The sequence below is a fragment of the Aedes aegypti genome, chromosome 2 (genome assembly GCF_002204515.2).
Source record: "Aedes aegypti strain LVP_AGWG chromosome 2, AaegL5.0 Primary Assembly, whole genome shotgun sequence".
Taxonomy (NCBI): Eukaryota; Metazoa; Arthropoda; class Insecta; order Diptera; family Culicidae; genus Aedes; species Aedes aegypti.
Genome location: NC_035108.1, coordinates 273,149,817 through 273,162,193, shown reverse-complemented (window position 1 = coordinate 273,162,193; position 12,377 = coordinate 273,149,817). Strand labels below are relative to the sequence as shown.

The 12,377-nt window shown below is 36.1% G+C and overlaps 1 protein-coding gene across 1 annotated transcript in view; it reads left to right on the top strand.

The window, feature by feature from the left end:
- Positions 1-12,377, top strand: part of LOC5570428 — a 207,885-nt gene that overhangs the window by 75,727 nt on the left and 119,781 nt on the right. The window contains exon 4 of the mRNA XM_021845099.1: positions 5,013-5,561. The gene's annotated coding sequence lies outside the window, so the exon portion shown is untranslated. The remainder of the gene's footprint in view (positions 1-5,012; positions 5,562-12,377) is intronic.

Genomic DNA, 12,377 nt, shown 5'->3' with positions numbered 1-12,377 from the left:
TCTGCTAATAATTGATAATAATTCTTGATCCACTTACCCCACCCCATTAAAAAGTAGGGGTAAGTGTACCATGTCCAATATATTTGTATTTATTTATAAAAATCACATATTTTTCATTGTGATTCATTCAATTAGAACTGAAGTGCTCACCATGTGTCGAAAAAAATAATAGAATTCGATTTAAGACAGAGATACAATGGATTTTTGATTGATGGAAAACAATTTTGAAATTAATTACTTTTTGCAGCTAACAAGTTTGCTTGTGTTAGTGTACGTGTAGTACCAGTTTTGCAATAGTATCAGTGCGGGCATAAGAATATAACCTAAAACGAAGCAATGGTGCGAAAACATTCAACATATTCAAGCATTTATGTTTTATATTGACAAATGATCCACTTACCCCACTGATACACTTCCCCCACTGTACCTTATATTTTTATTTTGCGTTCCTATAGTTGCGGTATCCATTGTTTTCTTATGGGATCCTCCACTATAGGAACACTTTACCGCAACTATTGGTACTAGTAAGAAAAGTTTCAGCAATTTTAGTGATATTTCATCAACTTTCAAGTAATTTGAACGCTGTTTTCAACTATTTCGTGTATCAACAAGCCAATACGTCGATTGACAGTGTCGATTCTGTGGTTAATGCAAAAATATGGTGAAAATGGCGTTACCAAAACTATAAGAACACCCACAACTAATGGATTACTTACCCTACTTCGATAATTTCGACGACTTCGGTATACTTTTCGTGTTGACCAGGAATTTTGACAATTTCCTGAACAAACGATTGCTTTGATAAGATTCAATATATCTGACAAAATTTTCGCATGATCGTTGTGTTTATTGTCGTTTTTGTTTTAGGAACTGGGTCGGTGATCAACACATAAACAAACCAACTTCAAGCAAATTGTAGTTCGGTCGACCCTGAATCGGGTTGGGGTTGAAACTGTGATACAGAACGGGTTGCGCCAGTTTCAACCTAGTTTCAAAAACGAATTAGACATAAGTTATTGCTGTGTGCGTTTGAAACGCAATGGAAATTTTAAATATCAAATGAGGGAAGACCAAACGCTTTAAGATTGTTTACAAGGAAGGTGAAGTCGAGAATAATTATTATTGCTCTTCCACGGAAGTGTCAAGAGTTTTGTCGGTTTTTTTGACACTCCCCTCTCCCGAGAGAAGATTTGTTGTATTATGTTTATGTTGTATAATAATTTCCGAACATTTCAATTGAAATTTGTGACTAAACCCTAAAATGATTTTGAAGTGTAGAGCAAGCAAAAATGATTCGACACCGCCGTTAGTCACATTCGTTCTCGATTATGTTTTCAATGGAAAGCACCAAACGAAGCACATTGTGCTTTACTCCAAGAGTTTTAAAGAGTAGAGCTGGAGCTATCTTTTGTCTCTCACACAGTTGCGGCAATACTCGCACCTTCTTTTGCGTCACTCAACAATAACAGGAGATGCACGCAAAAGTCGAGTGCAGCACATGCATATTTTGCACCGCTCCGAGTTTTTTGCCATTCTCTGCTCAAGAGTGCTTTGTGTAACTCTTATTCAGCATTATTGTTTGTTGGGTAGTGCATTAACCGTACGTGTGTTTGTACTATAATGAAAATTTGGTGGACATTCAATAAGAAATAATGACACAAAGAATGCATGTCGAAAAAAACTCATTTCGATTAAAACTTATCCAATTAACTTCAGCAGATAACTCTAGCTTAAAAGTATATGGTATACATCTGCTTGTGCTGTCTTAGCTCCAGGTTTCGCTAAAACCAATTCCGCAGCTGCTAATACGGCTGGTGTGACCGGATGTTGGCGGCATTAGGGGCGAATCCACGGATCAGATATCATCCCTGTTCGATGTGTGAACGAATCCATTTATTGATAGGCTTTTAGCTTCGACAACGACGACGCAATTTTCCGATTGCGTTCCAATTCCTGAATTTTGCTCCTTTTTATCGTCGTAGCATTGTGATTCTTGGAAAGAGGAAATTATTCACACGTTATAAGTCAGATTATTAGTCAGTAGATAGGATAGAATTACATACCTGCTGTTATTGATCTGCAAACGCAAATACATAATAATTTTCATACAGCGATAAAAAAATATTTTTATTATTTCGTCACAAAAAGTGGAACAATACAAATTGTGTGTTGTTCTGAATTATCGGGAATTATGTGAATTATGTGAAAATTTCAAGAATTTTTATCATTAGTATAAAATAGCATAACCACCTGGTTAGCGTCACAATCGTCTTAATTTTTCAGCGTATCAGACAACAACTATTTCCTTAACAGTAAAATAAAGGTAATGTGAATCGCACGTGTACAACTGAGGTGCAAGAATAAAAGAGGTAACCATTCCACATACATTGATTTTATATTGCGACTATTTCTCACTTGATCCCATATTTTTCTATATTCGGGTGCGCCACTGCGACCATTATTTAGATCTATTGTGGCATTACCCGTGTCCTCAGTGTATAGTGCATGTCGCATTACTCCATTTCCATTGATAGGTAATGAAGATTTCTGTACAGTTCTTGTTTTGATTCGTCAGAGACTGGTAAAAACCTAATGTGATGAAAAAGTCCCGCTATTTACACCCTTCATAGTAACTTACATCTCAGCGAAGACGCGCCCCTTAGCAAACATAATCGATTTAATTTCTGAGGAATCAAATCGGTACTACTGATATTTGACCATGCAACGGAACTCTAGTCCCATCCTCACGGAGAAAAATAGCATTAGTTTGAAACAACCATTTCGTTGGTTGAAATTTAAGCTAAGAATTTGGTTGTTTCTAATTGTATTTTTGTTGAAGCAAAGCTGAAATTTTTGTTAAAGCTAACATGATATTTAGGCAACATTAACCTAAGAAACAATGTTGTTTCTAATAAAAAATTTGTTTGTTTTGAACTAACACGTAACTTGTTTTCAACAAACGTTTACTTTGTTTTAAGCAAAATTTGAATTGATGTTTACCACCACCACAATCTTGTTTGTTTGCATAGGACAGTCCACTATAATAATTCTCGGTATTTCAGTGGCATCTATTTCATTAATTATTGCAACTGTTACTTTCAAAATCAAGTAAGATTGATCTGCAATGTGTATACTATAGTTTTGTGGAATTAATACAAAGCAGATTTTGAAGGGAAGGTACAAATTTACATCATGATAAATGAATTGTTGAAAGCTCCAGTCAACGCCATGTTTTCTTTACAGAAACTATCAGAACACCAACTTGAACTTCATGCAGGATATCGAAAGGTATTTATATTGTATATTACCATTTATCTTGTCCTTGATCTGATACTAAGTTTTGGTTGCAGATTGTCATCATTTGAAAACTCCATTACTGATGTGGTGAAAATCCTTTCCGGCAATCTACAGCTTTAGCGGCCATATTAAACAGAAACATAATAGCAGTCCGGCGCTGCTATTAATTGTATTTTAAATATAGCAGATAAACCTTACAATGTATGAATGTGCAACCTAATCTTTTTGCGGAAAAAATATAGAATTAATTTGTGAATTATATTGTTTATTTTAAGTATTTAAATCGATGCAAACTAAAATTGAAGCAAAAAGTAAACCTAACAACAACCAATAAATTGTTTGTTTTAAACAATGGATCGATTTAAAACAAACTAGAGATTGGCAACTTCAAACTAATATTTCTCATTTGAAACAAACTAAATCGTTGGTTGTTTTCACAACTGTCAAACGAAACAACCATTTTCTTGTTTGTTTCAAATAAATTTTGGTTGAATCTAGCTGAAAAATTGGGGAAAAAACAACCAAGATTTTTGTTTGTTTCAACCACCGTATGAGGTTGCATCAAACTAAGATTTTGTTTGTGTAAAATTCAACCCAAACTTTAGTTTGAAAATAACTAAAATTTGGTTGTGTTTACCATTTATTTTTCTCCGTGCTTATTTCGCTTTTACTTTAGTCCCAGAAAATACTAGAAAAAAAGGGCTTTGTGCTAGCAGCAAAACCGTATCAAGCTAGAAAATTCGTAATTTTCACTGTTTGGTATGGATTACTCATAACGTTTTTATGGTTCATGGTAAAGTTCCGGGATTCATATTGTTTGACAAACACGCGGTATAGTAACCTTAACAGTAAGAGGTATTTTACTGTTTGAAATGTAAGACAAACCATATTTTTATATGCGGGACTACCTGATCCAGAGAAGTCTTAGAATAACTTTGTCCACAACACTCCAAATCTATTTCTTACATACCAAGCATGAAACTATGAAATATAGTGAAGCAAAACTGAATGAATTGCATGATAAAAATCTGAAACATTCTCACAAACGAGCGACACAAAATTTTCATGTCACTCCCGTAGTCTATGGGCTAATTTGATGTACTCAACATCTTAAAATTTCAACCATAACCCACGTTCATGGTTTTTATTGGAAGTCATTCAAATCGTCCTGGAGTTCGGGTCTCAATCTGCCGAATCTACACACTTAAATTAGAATGCCGAATCTCAGCTAATTTTAACCGAGATCCGCACAGCCGAGTAGTCAGCAAACATATTTCCTTGGATCTCAGGAAATAAAAGCCGAGTATCAGTAAATCGTGTTTCGTTGCTAAGCAACCGAACAATTTGTTAGCTGAGTCTCGGTTAAAATTGGAAAACCGAGATTTGCAGAGCCGAGCTCGTGATAAAAATCTAAGTGTGTACTACAGTCTCACTTAAACAAATCTTGTAAAAAATTTTCGTTCAAATTCATAAAGCTTACCTACGCTCGAAACATGCACTGTTACGAATATTGTAAATTGTAAGCTCTTTAGACCACACTGTAGTTGTGATCATCGATTTTTAAACGCATCATGATTTATTTCTATTTTTTTTTTCTCTAGCTCCTCACACAATGCAATGCAATGGCTGATATTTGGCAGCACTGGCTAAGTTCACTGATAACGCTGTACAAAAACACGAACAAAATATGATTGATGTTACCCATACAATTTCAGCAGTGATAGTGTGAATTGATGTGCATACAAGTCCCCCAATAATTTGATAACGAAGAACCGAAGAAACCTTCCAAAGCGCCGAAAAATTCCGTCAAACGTGAAGAAAATATTTGTGTGCCAACAAGAGTTTTTGTGAACCATAGCCCCAAATAAAGTGCCAATTATCTGGACAAACCACCCAAAAAAGAAACCTCCGACAATATATCATCAACGTGAACCGGCACCGCCGTTCGACGTCGTCGCCAGCAATCCATCACCCCCGGGGGCTAGCTCATGGTTTTTGATAGTGTGTGCCAAACTTGTTGTCCCGCTCTCATCAGCATTCGAACACCGGCCTACCGCAACGAACGCCGCACTACAATACAACAATAAGTTCTCAACCATCAATTGAGCACTCAGCTTCAAGCAGGCCAACCCAGAGACCCGGTACGGAACAGAGCATTCGAATCGGGCACCAATAAAATATTGTTAAAAACAGCCCACCGATTTCAGTGCGTTTTTTACGCTCCTTCAAGTTACACGGCGAGGAGTGTTGGCTTTCGGGAAGTGGTACGTACAAAGTTCCTTACGATTTTAAGTGCAAATATGTCTAGTATATAGTTCTAAGCTCAAGTGTTTGGGCCCTTATCGGTTGACTGCTCGATTGTGTCTCTATTGGTTTTCGGGGAAGTGCGGGTTAATTTGTTAATTTGACCTAGATTAGAAATGAATTGCACACGTGCAGCAAATGGCGCGAAATGGTGCGAAACGGATGTGGAAGAAATGTTTATGCAGTGCAGGTGGACTCTTCAAGAGGCCTGACGACAGGTTTAGGGAATATGGGCATAAGCATTTTCATTTCTAGGCAGATGATGTGGGTGCTTAATTTTGTACATTATTAGTTTACTTGTGATGCAGCGAGAGATAGTGCGATGCGGGTTTGCGCAGTTCTGTGTTTTAATGGCAAAAGTTGGCGCGTGTCGAACACATTTGCATGAATGCAAATGGGAAGAAACCGGGTACCCTTCACGGGTATGCCGGGGAAGTGATGTTCATTATTTCTACGACTTCTAGCGTGTGCCTGAGCGTGCAGATGCGGATGTATTGTTGGTGATTAAATGTAAATCGAACAATTCTATGAAACTAGTGCAGGCCACGGCCCAAGGTGCTAAACGCTCATAATTGATGGCGTAACAAAACGTGCTACATTGATCATGATGGAGATTGATTGGACAAACGACAAGAAGTTCAAAGTTGGGTCCCCAATTCAATTTTGTTGCTATGCAGAAAAATGAAAAGGTCGTGTTACACCTTTAAATCATACTTTATAAAACTTCATAATTTCATTGTGTAGTATCAAATGATTCCGCCACATGATATACGAATGTGAAAATGGCTACTTTGGGAAAGAAAGTTAGCATTTAATAAATGTGGAAGTGCTTTTAGAACACAAGCTGAGAAGTACAATGTGTTCCAGTGGGAACGTTATGCTGACAGATATAGTAGAACAAGTGGTCAATTTGCAAAGCAAACTCCTTAACAACTGTGAAAGTGCTAATAAGAACAAAAAAGGAGGATTAAGTTCTATTCCAGATGCAATTTATTGTCAGAAAAAAGGATATGAGGATTTGACTACCTTCAAGCTACCATTTAAAAAATGTATATTTTTTTCAGAACGAGAATACCACTACGAAGCGAACATTTACACCATAAGTCAAGGAAAAATCTAAAATTTATGATACATGCCAAAACAATTCCTCAAAAGTGGTATTCACAATGTCATGTTGAGATCGCCTCGCACCATTCTATGCTACCCGAGGAGGAAAAACCCAAATGAACTACTATTGAAAATCTCACTTTATATATCATGTTTATTTAGTATAAATACTGATCTAATTATCAGCTTGTTTTTAAATATCAGAGGTATTATTTATTCCACTTTTATGCAGGTTCTTATTCTCATTGAGTTTGTATTGGAAATTATCTGGCATGGAATAACTTAGTTTGGTATTCAGTAGTTATTTTCTTCTGCTCGGGTACCATTTACCGTGCTTCTTCCGAGCAAAGAAATAACTTCTGTACCAACTAATATCCTTACCAATAATTCAATACTTACAACCGAATAGGTATAATACTGAAAAGATTAAATACCTCAAATAATATTCAACATTCTACGAACACCAACTGAAAATAGATTAGTATGTAATACCTCAAAATACTCGATGATTTTATAAAAAGTTTCATAGTAGTTCATACTCCCAACCTCAATAGCTGTTTAATACCTCAATGAGTTTTTTTTTTTAAAGATTTTTTCTACATTATATCAATTATTTGAATTTCATGAAGAAATGTTGTTGGAGCAATTATGTTGTTTGTAGTTTGCATACTCATTTTTAACGGTATTTAAATCTTTATTTAAAATAAAACCCATAGAAAGTTGAAACAATGGCTCAATTATTATTTTCTCATCGAAATCATTATAGGAGGTTCGATTGTATTTTCCAAACCGCGATTGTATTCTCAAATTCGCCCAAAAACTAATTATGCAGTAAATAAATCATGACATAACAATAAATCTCATATTGCCCAATGTCATGTCTTTTACACAAATGTACGGTAATACGAATCATACATATCCAGGGATCCAGAGAAAATCGATAGTATCTCTCATTTAACGCTCCCTGTAACAAGCATGATCAGCAACACATCATGAAAACTTGTTTATCATCTTCTTCTACAGCTCTGTTTTAACACTATGGAGGACACTATTGTTATCGGATGTTCGGCGATTGTTTATCATGCCTGTAAAATAAATAAAACACCAAACCCCATTGTAAATAAGCGAGAATCACGAGATGGGATGTTTTTCTTCGCTTGCTTTTATCATGCCTCAAAATCAATTGAGAACGAATTCTGCAATGTCTGGCCATTTACACATGGTTTGACTAAAACATTATAAAACGAATAAGTTTTTATACAATCTTAAAAGTCATACGATGAAATACATATAATTTAAAGTATTTACAATGAAAATTTGTTGAAATTATGTGAAATTTAATGTTCTATTCTGAAAATGTAAAATGTGAATCTTTGGCTTTTCTATTGAAGCTGTCAGTACAAGCTTTGCCAAATGTGCAAAGGCATCTTTGCGATGTCAAACATTTGTTCGGTCGTGCATCAATCCAAGTCAAATATTAGCCATGGTGTACTGATAGCTTGGAAGAATTCTTGAAGGAATCTCTGGAGGAATTTTTTGAGGCCCAGAACAAATCGCTGGAAAAGTTTGTGAGAGATTCCTTAAAACATTAACACGAAATATCCTTGGGGTAATTCCTATAGCGATTTTTTTTAAAGTATCCCTGAGAAAATTCTGGTAGAATACTTCCTGGAAAAATCAATGAAGAAATCTCTGGCATAACTTCTGGAGGAATTACAAAAGCACTACCTGGGAAAATCAATGCAAGTATTCTTGGAGGCATCCATGGCGAAATCACTGGAGTAATGTCTGGAGTGATCTTAAGTAGAAGAGACTGTTCCGGGAGGCATTCCTAGAGTAAGCTTTGGAGGCATCTCTGCAAGAATCCAAGTCAAGATTTTGCAGGAGGTGTCCCTGGAAGAAATTCTGGAGGAATCTCTGGAAGAATATCGGGCGGAATAGCTTGAAGCATTCTTGGAAGAATGTCTGAAAGAAAACTTGGAGTGATCTTTGGAAAAAATACTGGAAAAGTTTCTCAAGAATTTCCTGGATTCTGAACAAATATTCTACAGCAGGAATCTATGATGGAATCACGGTAGGAATTCCTTAAAACCTGAGCAGAAAAGCATTGCAAATGAATACCATGTCGTGATATTAATATTGAATACCAGCATACTATAATACGACATTTTTAAAACTGAAACCTGTTCAATAACAAACTGAAGTATTTTAGGACTGAATGCATAACAAAATATTGTTTAGCATTTTCAAGAGCTCAACTCAGGCCTGGGTTAGTGGTACAGCCCACAGCTTTGAGCCAACCCTTCTCCAGTAGAAAAGTTAGGCAAATTACAGGACGCTTCGATGTTTACTGATTCTCCGATGGCTTGCTCAAATTTCACCATCTAATAAAATTTCAATTTTATCGCTCCCTTGAGACGCCTATCCACCTATTCATTTTCATCATTTGTAGAAATCTTTTACAGAGTCTCTTTACCTTTGAGTCGCATGACCGATGTAGCCATATCAAAAGAATATAAAGGAATATTTAAGCAATGCTGGACTGATTAGCTTGTTTGTTATTTACGAGGTCTTTATTAGAGTGGTTCAAAAAATAGTTTTTGCTGCACACCACTCGATTCTAGATCAAATTCTGAGTGTCCTCTCAAAATTTGAGCTCATTTGGATGAAAACTGAGACTGCACAAGCCCTTCAAAGTTTATATGGGAATTACTATGGGAAAAGCAAACAATTCGTTCAATCGGTCATAGTGTTTGCCCATGTGCTCTTGGGGATTAGAGCTACATTGAAACTATGAGATGCATTCATCAGCTATAACTTTGCCGAAGACCGTTTTTAAATCGGACGCCTCAGTAATTAGTTATTGATTTATAGCTAGTCACAAATTCTTCAGCAGTGCTAATTTAACTTCTGAACAGGCAACATTGCTGCACCTGGCGCGAACGATAGCACGCACAAACCATGGCTACTATGTTTTATTGCGTAGGGAAAGTGTACCGGTTATGGCCATAGTGGTTCCCTATTTGGCTATATGTGAAATTTCGATAACCTTTTCATATTTAATCTTTTCGAATGTTTTAACATCAAGATATATCCTATATCTTACTGCTAAAACACACAAATCCTTTCAAAAAGTGGAAACATTCAAGTTATCCCGTATGGCCAAATAGGGAACCACTATGGCCATAACTGGTACACTTACCCTATATCCAGTAATGCCAGCAGAACAGCCTAATAGTTATAGCCAAAGTTTTACAACTCATTCACAAATCAATAACTAATTACTGGAGCGCCCGATTTAAAAACGGTCTTCGGCAAAGTTATAGCTGATGAATGCATCTCATAGTTTCAATGTAGCTCTAATCCCCAAGAGCACATGGGCAAACACTATGACCGATTGAACGAATTGTTTGCTTTTCCCATAGTAATTCCCATATAAACTTTGAAGGGCTTGTGCAGTCTCAGTTTTCATCCAAGTGAGCTCAAATTTTTGGGAGGACACTCAGAATTTGATCTAGAATCGAATGAGCGGTGTGGAACAAAAACAATTTTTTGAACCACTCTAGTCTTCATACTTCTACAAATCCAGAATCCCTGGTAGAATCCTTGAGGAACTTCTGGTAGAATTTTTGTAGGAATCACTGAAGGTACTCTTTGAGCACCAATGGTCTGAAAACTATGGTAGCAATAGCAATGAACTTCCTGGAGCAATTCTTGGACGAATCTTTGGAAAAATTTCTGTAGGGATTACTATAGAACTAATTTTGGAGGTATTCATGGTAAAATACCTGGAGGAATCTTTGAAGGAATTCTTGGAGAAATTCCTGCAGATAAGTCGGGAGAAATTCTTGAAGGAACTTCTGGAGGGTTTTTTTTCTTGGAGCGTTATATTTCAAACCAACATTACCTGCTAACCACAATTGATTCAAAAATTTTGCTCTAATACTCTCAAGAAACATCTCCAGATAATACTATTTCATGTAGAGGAAAAGCACAATTTTCGACTTACAAGCATTCTGTGCCAATTATCGAATTTCTATACATAGTAAGCCAAAAACGTATGGTTGGGTCGAAAATTTGTGATTTTACCCTACATATTTTTAGGAAAAGTTGTTAAAGTATACTTTATAGAATTCCAAGAAAAATCCTTAGTATTTTTTAAGGAAATTTTGAATAACGAGAGACTCTTCAAAACCACGCTGAAGGGTCTTGGGTTCGATTCCAGATCACTCCAAGTTCTCTTTGTAATGGAATTTTCCCTGCGCGTAGAGTTCTTCTTCTTTCTGGCGTTACGTCCCCACTGGGACAGAGCCTGCTTCTCAGCTCAGTGTTCTTATGAGCACTTCCACAGTTATTAACTGAGAGCTTACTATGCCTACGACCATTTTTGCATGCGTATATCGTGTGGCAGGTACGAAGATACTCTATGCCCTGGGAAGTCGAGAAAATTTCCAACCCGAAAAGATCCTCGACTGGTGGGATTCGAACCCACGACCCTCAGCTTGGTCTTGCTGAATAGCTGCGCGTTTATCGCTACGGCTATCTGGGCCGCGTAGAGTATGTAACACTATATACGGGTGCAAAAATGGGAACTGATCCTGTGAGGACGTAATGATGATAATTCGTCGTGGATTCGACGAAATCTTTGATTGGTTTATGGTAAAATCTCTCCCATAAGCTTGATTTTCTGTTCGGTTTATGATTTTACCAAGAAATTTATCAAAAACAATCAACGAGAGTAAAAATTTAGAATTCAGTATCTGGAGGACCGTTTGAAGATATGCCCTAAGAAATTTTGTTAGGGATTCTTTAGAATATTTCTGGGTGAAATTTCAGAGTTGCAAGAATACTAACAGCAGTGTTAGGTAGATATCTGAGTATCTAATGGATTTCAAAAAGAATACATCTAGACTTCTTGGATGTATTTCTAGGTATCTTTGTTAACAAGTTTAATAAGTAATATCTAGAGTTATTGTGCCAGGAGTCTGTTTAAGAATTAAGTTTTTATTTGTGATACTTAAGGATAGAATTGACGAAGCTATAGGATGAATGTCTGGAGGTGTTCCTGAAAATTTTCAAGAAAAACAGGAAAAATCGTAAAGTTTGAAAGAACCTTGAAAAAATCTACGAAGAAATGTTTGGAGGAGCTCGTTGAGAATTTCTTGACAGATATGTTTCAAATGGCATTTTAATAAATTTTATTTGAATTTCAACAGACATTCTACGTAGATTGCCAAGTGATATTCCTGCTGCTATTTTGAAGCATTTTAAACAAAACTGTTAGCTTGTTTACGTTTGAAGTTGTTTGCATTGCTTTATGAATAATTCGTCCCCTTGATGCTACAACTAGATAACTCGAAATTTGAAATTTTTGACTTCAATATGCCAAAACATTTTTATTAATTAGATCTGTAAAATACCTACAGCTCATAAGCGTGTGATTCAAAATACACAAGTTAAAGTTTATTTTTCAACCATATCCTCTGCGATTAACCGTCACCTTGTAAAACGGTCATATTTTCAAAGTGGCACATCCCAAAATTTTGTTTTTCGAGTTATCTAGTTGTAGCATTAAGGGGACGAATTGATTGCTAACATACTTGACTTGTTAAAAACCGATAGTTGTCATTAGCATCTATGTTAAATTTTTGAAAATCGTGCTTATTGGG